We start from the raw sequence: 8565 nt of genomic DNA, 5'->3' as shown, positions 1-8565 counted from the left end.
GACAGATTTGTCTTCAAAATTATATCATAAATTGACTATCTGGATTGGGACATTAGGGATAGGGCTGAGGTGAAAAACCATCAAGTCAAGGATGGGAATGGGGTATAAAGGGACTAAAATGTGCTAATCATTGAGCACATGGTCCAGGCAGAGTTTCAGTAGTTAGAAATCCTATAAGGGAGGGAAAGGATTAAACTGATCAAAGCCTTCCCTTAAAATCCAGTCTCAAACACTTCCTAGCTGTGTGACCCTGGGCAAGTCCTTTAACCCTCATTGCCTAGTCCTTACTGCTCCTCTGCCTTGGAAGCAATACTTGATATTGATTCTAAGACAGAAGATATGGGTTAAAAAAATTAGACATCCCTTAATGTTCAGCCTCCTAGCAGATAGAATTTTGTGTCCTTTGAGATCCACGGTGGTCCATCTCACAGTAATAGGACATGGAAGTTTGAGAGCCTAATCAGGATGCTAGAGTGCCTTGCTTATCCTGGAAAAGGACTTGGAGGACAGGAGATAGAAGAAAGTTCCTGGTCAAGATTCCAGTGGGAAGAAAAGAAGATGGTGACCCACTACCCCTTACTTATAGAAGCAAGCAAGAGGGAGGAGGAGGCCCAGTTAATAGAAGAAACCATGGTTCAGGAGTAAGTTTTTATTACTTTGACTAAGTTCATTTTATGTTATAAAGATGATGCAATGGATAGAATGCTGAGCCTAGAGTCAGAAGATCTGAGTTCAAATTGAGCCTCAGATACTTACTAGCTGTGTGACCCAAGGTAAGCCACTTAATCTCTTTTTGTTTGTTTCCTCAACTGTAAAATGGGGATGATAACAGCACCTGCTTCCTAGGGCAGGAGTAGGATCAAATGAGGTAATTATAAAGTGCTGAACACAAAAATTTGTTTCTTTCCCCCCTTTAACAGCTCTATGACCTTGGCGAGTCACTTTGCATATTGACTCCTTTAGAATGTGAGTTCCTTCTGGGAAAAATCATGTTCTGTATCCCCAGAACTTGGCATAGTGCTCAATAAATGCTTGCTGACTGATTGACTTTCTGTAAGATATACACCCAACTGTCCTTTTATAATCTTCCCTGAGACTTCAGGCATTCAATTTTTAATTGTGTTATGTAAAACTCAATAAATGGTCCCATGCAAGTGTCAACATGGAAATATAGAAACACCCAGTTTGTTTAGTTTGAGGGTAGAAACCCCAGGTTTTGACCTTGTCACTGGAGAGGTTTCCCCCTGAGGGAAGGCCCCACTTCACCAGACAATGGACATCCACTTTAGCTTTGGCAGGGTAGGTAAGCCTGTCAGTCTAGCAAGCTGAAGGTCCCCAGTTCCAGGGTGTGATATACTGGGAAAGGCTTCTGGAGACAAAAGAGCTACTTGACTTCGGATGGGATTTACCTCCCCACCTGAAGTGGATGTCTATTGTCTGGTGAAGTGGGACCTTCCCTCAGGGGGAAACCTCTCCTGTGACAAGATCAAAACCTGGGGTTTCTACCCTCAAACTAAATATACTGGGGACTGCTCTATTTCCATGTTGACACAAGTGAGTTGCTGGACCCTAATGGCATTTCCCTGCCATCAAATAGGTTCCATCAGTATATTCATCTAAGAGGAAGTTTTATAGCTGGTCTGTATCTCTTCTCAATATTTTATCTGAGAGACTGTCTTCCTGTGTTGATTTTTGCCAGATCTTTACACAAATGAGGTTCTGAGTAACTAATCTGTTCCTATTTGGAACAGGGAATTCCTTACATCCTCCCTGTAGTAAATATTTGCAGCCCTCAGCAAATTTTTTTCCAGTTTACTTTTTCCCTTTCTGTTCATCTTATTTTCAGTTCCAGATTCTCTCGAACCTCCCAACTCTTTTCCCTTCCTACTGAGAAACCCTCAGCAAATTAAAGCTTGAGCTAGAAGTTGCTTAGTTGTATCCAACTATTCCTGATCCCATTTGGGACTTTCTTGCCAGATACTGTAATGTTTGCCATTTATATTTGTTCAAAGTCACATAGCTTAGAAGGGTTTGAGGTCAGATTTGACCTCTGGAAGACTTCTTGATTCCATGCCTGGCCCTCTATCCACTTCTCCACCAAGTTGTCTTGAGCTCTAAGAGTGATGTGAAAACACCATCTAATTTTAAAATGGTCAACTATTCAACATATTTGTAGTTGATCAAAACAAAATCATTGTTGTTCAAGAAATTAATATCTATCATCACAGGAAAAATAAACATTCTTTTTCATGACAATAATGTTAATATGACATTTCATAAGTAATAAAATATAGCAACTACAAAATCCTACATATGCAAAAGATAAAGCACCAAAGCACATTACTAAAATACCAAATCTAGATGCAAAAAGCATAACATAAAAGCATTAGTATCAATATTTTATAGACAGTAAAAAAAATCCACATATTTCAGTAACAATGGATGGTATAAATCACAGAGTAAAATCTAATTGTACATTCTAATATGTACATTGTACATATATTGCATATTTCCCGTTGTGGCACCATATTAGCTATATGAGTAATCACTTTTCTGGTTTTACCTGGAATATCATAGGTAGGTCTACTCACTGGTTTAATAGTTCTGACACTCTAATTTCTAGATAATTGACTATTATTAATGTATAATTATAACTCTGAGCTCATCAGACTCATGCTAGCCATTCCAGTCCCCTATTGATGCACCCTCTTTTCTCTATGACTGTAAGACTTAATTCTGCTTTATCATTTGAATTCACATTCCCCTGTGACTGAGATATATTAGGTTGAATTCTTTGAAAGTCTTGGGAACAAGATAGACAGACAGACAGACAGACAGACAGACAGACAGACAGACAGATAGATAGATAGATAGATAGATAGATAGATAGATAGATAGACACCCTCAGCTTTGTCAGTATTAAAACTTTCTGAGTTGTTATTTACCCCTGTAAATCTTTCTACAATATGCAGCCAAGTTCTTTAGCTTTGAGACTGTTTAGTTAGCTATGCATCATCACTGTATGATGGTTCAACATACAGGAAGCTTTACTGCCCAATGAGTAATAGATGGTGCCAGATGCATATGGCCCTAATTAATTTTATAGAGTGATTTTGGAGGCCCAGGCTCTCTTCAATAAGATATAGTGGAGTTTTCTGGTGGTTTGATAATTTGTGTGTTCCAGGCTAACTAAAATTGCTCAGACTCTGTGACTTTTATGAATATCTTGACAAAGAATTCAGGCATGTTGCAATTATCTGTTTATTGTCATTTTTTAATGAGCTAATGTTATAGATACTAAACCCTTTCAGTCCATCTCTCTATTTTTTTTTTTTTAAACTCTTACCTTCTGTCTTAGAATTGGTACTAAATATTGGTTCCAGGGCAGAAGAGTGGTAAGGGCTAGGCAATGGGGTTACAGATGGTGTCTGGGATCAAATTTGAATCCAGGGCCTCCACTCTCCACACCTGGCTTTCTATCCACTGAGCTGCCCCCAGTCCATCTCTTAAAAGAGATATTTACTTCACTGTGAATCTTACTATCCTCTTTATTACCTCCAACTCTAAAGCATGAATCAGTAGTTGAGGGTGGTTCTCTACCAAACATTAACAAATAAAGGGTAAATAAATTCTGTTGAAGAATTTCAAATACCCTAGATATCAAACATGTTGACGCCATGGTAAATAAATAAAAGAAAGAAAGAAGCATTTTCAAAGTGTTTACTCTGTGCCAAGCACTATGTTTAATACTGAGAATACATACAGAGAAGGCGAGACAATCCCTGCACTCTAAGAACATACTCTCTAATTGGTAGAGACAACATATAAAAGTTTAGCTGCAAAGTCAATGAAAAGGCCCAGATAAACTCAGTGTTCCATGGTTCCATGGTGGGTTGGATAACAAGGCCAAGGTATCTCTGAGCTACTACACTGAGTCAAATGAGAGTATAAAGGCTTAGCAAGTGTAAAGGCAAGACCAGTTGGTAAGGACTGATGATCCTTCATTCCACTGTAAAGAATAGAGTTGATAATTCCCATCTCACCCCAAGTTTTATGAGCAAACAAACAGCCCAAATGGGTTCTGGGCAGCCTCAGTCTATGGGAGGGGAACAAAGAAAAGGAGAGAAGAGGGACATTTTTAGTAGTGATAGGTCTTCCTGCCAGACATGTGTTTTGGACCATTGAAACCAAGGAAGTCAAAGGACATTTCTGCTTAGTTTTAAAAGTTTCTAACATATTTAGCAATTAGTCAATAAGCATTTATATACCATGCTAAAAGCTAGGATGCAAAAGAAAAGAAAAAGAAAAACAGCAGGGTAGCAAGCATGAACTTAGACAAAGCTAAAGTGGAAATAGGTCTAATAAATGAAATAAGGGACACAATTTTATCTTACTAAAAAGTACCATAAACAGTGAAGTAATATCAATACTAAACATATATGCACCAAGTGGTAGAACATCCAAATTTTTAAAGAACTTAAATTTAGTTACAGAAGGAAGTACAATAAAACTGTATTAGTGAGGGATCTCAGTTTTTTCCTCTCAGAACCAGACAAATCTAACCAAAAAACAAACAAGAAGTTAAGGGAATGAATAGAATTTTAGATATGATATGTTTAGATAACTTAGATATGATAAGCCTCTGAAGAAAATTACATGAGAAAAGAAAAGTATATACCTTTTTCTCATCAGTGCATAGTACCTACAGAAAAATTGTGGGCATAAAAATCTCAAATTAAAAAAAAGCAGAAATGTTAAAAGTATCCTTTCCAGATTATAATGCAATAAAAATTACACTTAATAAAAAGTCATGAAGAGGGATTAAAAATTAATTGGAAACTCAGTAAAGAATAAGTGGGTCAAAAAACAAATCAAAGAAAAATAATTTTATTAAGGAGAATAATGATACAACATATCAAAAAATTTATGGGATACAGATAAAGTAGTACTTAGAGGAAAATGTATATCTCAATAAAATAGAGGAAAAAGCAGATTAATGAATTGGGCATAAACTAAAAAAACAAGAAAGAGAACAAATTTAAAACCTCCAATTAAACACCATATTGGAAATCCTAAAAATCAAAAGTGAGATTAACAAAATTGAAAGTAAGAAAACAATTGAATACAAATTAAATACAATTAGAAACTGGTTTTATGGGGGGGAGACATACTCTTCCCTCTTTGCAAAATTGGGAGTTTTATAATATATTGATCATTAAAGAAATGATCAGCAAACATCTGGATAAGATAGGGCATTGGTGGCAAGTCTTTTAGAGATGGAGTGACAGGCCTGCCCCCACCTTCCCAAACCACATGCTGGATATGCTCTTCCCCTACCCCCTTACCCCACACAGAAGAGGGGAAAAGCACTCCTATTGGGCTCCTGGACAGAGGGGCAGGGTTAATATGAAAAAATATCATCAGGCATCTTGGAAAGGGGGAGGGGAGCAGCTCCACCTGAGTCCCTCTGCCTTTCTAGTAACAAACTCTGGGGTTGGGGGGTGGGGGGTGGGAAGGGAGGGTGGGTGGCCGAATGCTCACAAAAAGTACCCTGTGTGTCATCTTTGGCATCTGTGCCATAGGTTCACCATCATTGGGATAGGGTAAAAAGTCAGCATGTCTTCAAGAACAAGTCACAGTAAGCTAATTGCATTTCTTTTTTTTTTTTACAGTACTACTAAGCTAGTAGATGGGTGAATGTTATATTCTATATATATATTAACTAGACATAATATAGATATAGTTTAGATAGATTTTAGCAAAGCTTTTGATAAAGTATTGTAAACCTCAAATTTCCTTAGACTTATAAATGTTGGAAATTTCACCATTGGGATATTTCATACTTGGAAAATTTCTTACTGATAGTCTATTGGAATGGGAACCCCATTGGCATGGGAGGTTCCTTCTCTTCCCTTCTTAAGATTACTTTAGGACAGAAACCCTTTGCTGAACAATGGAAAGGACTTTGACCTATGCTTAAGCATAGAACAGGAATTTCTTTGAGTCTTGATTGATTTTAGAATTGATACAATGGAGATACTTGGAATAAATCTCCACCCTATTCAGTCCTAAGAGGATTGAGTAAGGGCTGCAGCCTAGATCAAAATTTAATTATTCCAATCTCTACCCTACTCAAGTTAACAGGATTTAGAAAGGGCTGTAGCAAAGGAGCAAAGATTTAATCATTTGAAAATATGACCTTCAACAGACATGTGCAAAAGCCAGAAACCTCTGGGCGGTCCTGGGTTAAGCTAGAGCCTCCATTGACAGGGAAATTGATGAACAGTGATTGGTAGATGTGAGGACTGAGGGGAGGCAACTTGGAGGGTTTCCTTAAAGATAGGGGGTCTGAAGACTCAGGGAGGTTGTTGAGGTTTTGGTCGGTGTGGTTCCTGGGCTCTGGGAAGGCTTGCTCTGAAGGAAGCTGAAGGTGGGGGCCTCTGAGGACTGGTTCTCCATTTTGGACACGTGAGTAATAGGGACTGATCTCTTTTCTTTGCCCCAGCTATCTAAGGGCTTGGGCCTTTTGGCCCAGCCTAAACAGAAGGGGTATTTAAGCCCTATTCCCTTCTCTCCTTTTTTCTCTCTATCTCTAATTCCTTTCTTACTCCTATTGTAATTAAACTCCAAAAACAGGCTGATGGCTGACTTGAGTGTTTCATTTAGGAATTACATAGCTGAATTCCTTGGCGACCTTAAATTAATATATATCAGTCTTTTAAAGTGATTCCCTTGTAACAGTATCTAACAATAATAACACTTAATATATGCCACTGTGCCAAGTACTTTGCATTTACTAAATCATTTGATCCTCACAATTCTAGGAGATAGGGCTATTATTGTCCCCATTTTACAGGTGAGGAAATGGAGGCAAATAGAGGTTAAGAAAATTGCCTAGGGTCACATAGCTAGTAAATATCTGAGGCCAGATTTTAACTCAAGTCATCCTGATACCAGATGTAATGTTCTACACACTGTGCCACTTCATTATCTCTAATATTTTTATAGAGAACATGGGTAAAATATGTTTAGATTAAAAAAATCAAATAAATTCAGTATTGGTTGCATTGCCAGAACATATTGACATGGGCACTGTACCTCCAGAAACCCAGGAACTCCCTGGGTCCCTAGCTCCCTTGCATCCTAGAAATACCCAATGACCCCCCTAGGGACCTGAGATGTTTATCCTCTTTGATAGCCCTCTAGATTTAAGATGGACAAAGAGATGAATCTTTATGCCTCCAGGCAGACCCCAGTCAGATGACTACCCCACCCCACCAAATGCCTGAGGGACTAACACTCTAAGTCATGTCCACACCAAGACATAGCATCTGTTGTAAAGAGTATAAAATCCCCAGAACTGATGTCATCTGGGGGACAGCCTTTCCTTTCATGCTGTCCTCCCAGGAACTGCTCCCTATCTTGCTGTCCCACCTTGCTATCCTCCTGGCCATTTTCAACATTACTTTCTAAATTAATAAATTTCTCTTTTTGTTTTTAAAGCTAAGTTTTGGAGTCTTGCATTCTTGCAAAAGGTATCCTTCCCAAACCCCAGGGGTACATATCTGAACCCCATAACAATGTCAAGAAGTAACCAATGGAATACTTCAGAAATTCGTGCTTGGCCCTGTGCTGCTTTAATATTTTTTGTCATTCTTAGATCAAGACATGTATGATGTGCTCATCAAATGTGCAGATGGCACAAAGAATTAGAGCCAGGACCCAAAATTATCTTGATAGGTTAGAAGATTAGCTGAATCTAATAAACTGGAATTCAGTAGTGGCAAATGCCATATTGTACACACAAAATATCAATTTTACAAGTATAAGATGGAGGAGATATAGAAAGCAGTTGCACTTGCTTCTCTTGCTGTGGAAGGTTTACTTCTATCTTTATCTGAAACCTTTTCTTGCCTAATCTCCAGCCCTTGGATGACTGAGGAGTTGTAAAGCAGAGCCTCCTATTTGACCATCTAATCATACTGGTCCCATCTCATATTGCACTTGCCTCTAGCCAGATCTCCAGCCTCTAGTGGTAAAAGGAATAACTCCCTACACTCAATGGTGAGAATTCTCACTCCTGGTCAAACCCTTCCCTTCTTTGTAATTCTAAACTCTTATAGATCTTTATCCATACCCCAATCCCCATGGCCAGATTCTTCATGCCAGGCCCCCTCAACCTGCCCACCCCAAAGTTTCTGCCTAATTCTCTTCAGTCCTTCTATTGTGCCTTCTGGAATACTAATTGTATAAGTAACAAACTTCATCTTAAATCTGTTTCTCTTCCTCTCTGTCCATATACTGGCTTTTAGTGAAACCTGATTCTCTACACAATCTCAGAAGCCACCCTTTCCAGCACTGACTGCACATTCACTCATTCTCCTTGGCTCTGTTAACTGGGAAAAAACTTAGAACTATGTCAACATGGAATCTAGGAATCCCAAACTTGTGGCCTAGTGGGATCTGATGAACCCCAAGTTTCAGGACTAGTTTATAGGTTGGAGACCCCAAAGCTTGCCCAGAAGGGAATCCCAGGCTAGCAGTTTCAGACTTGCGAGGGAGACC

The sequence above is a fragment of the Monodelphis domestica genome, chromosome 6, assembly GCF_027887165.1.
Source record: "Monodelphis domestica isolate mMonDom1 chromosome 6, mMonDom1.pri, whole genome shotgun sequence".
In the NCBI taxonomy this organism is placed as follows: domain Eukaryota; kingdom Metazoa; phylum Chordata; class Mammalia; order Didelphimorphia; family Didelphidae; genus Monodelphis; species Monodelphis domestica.
Note: the sequence above shows the minus strand (reverse complement) of the source record.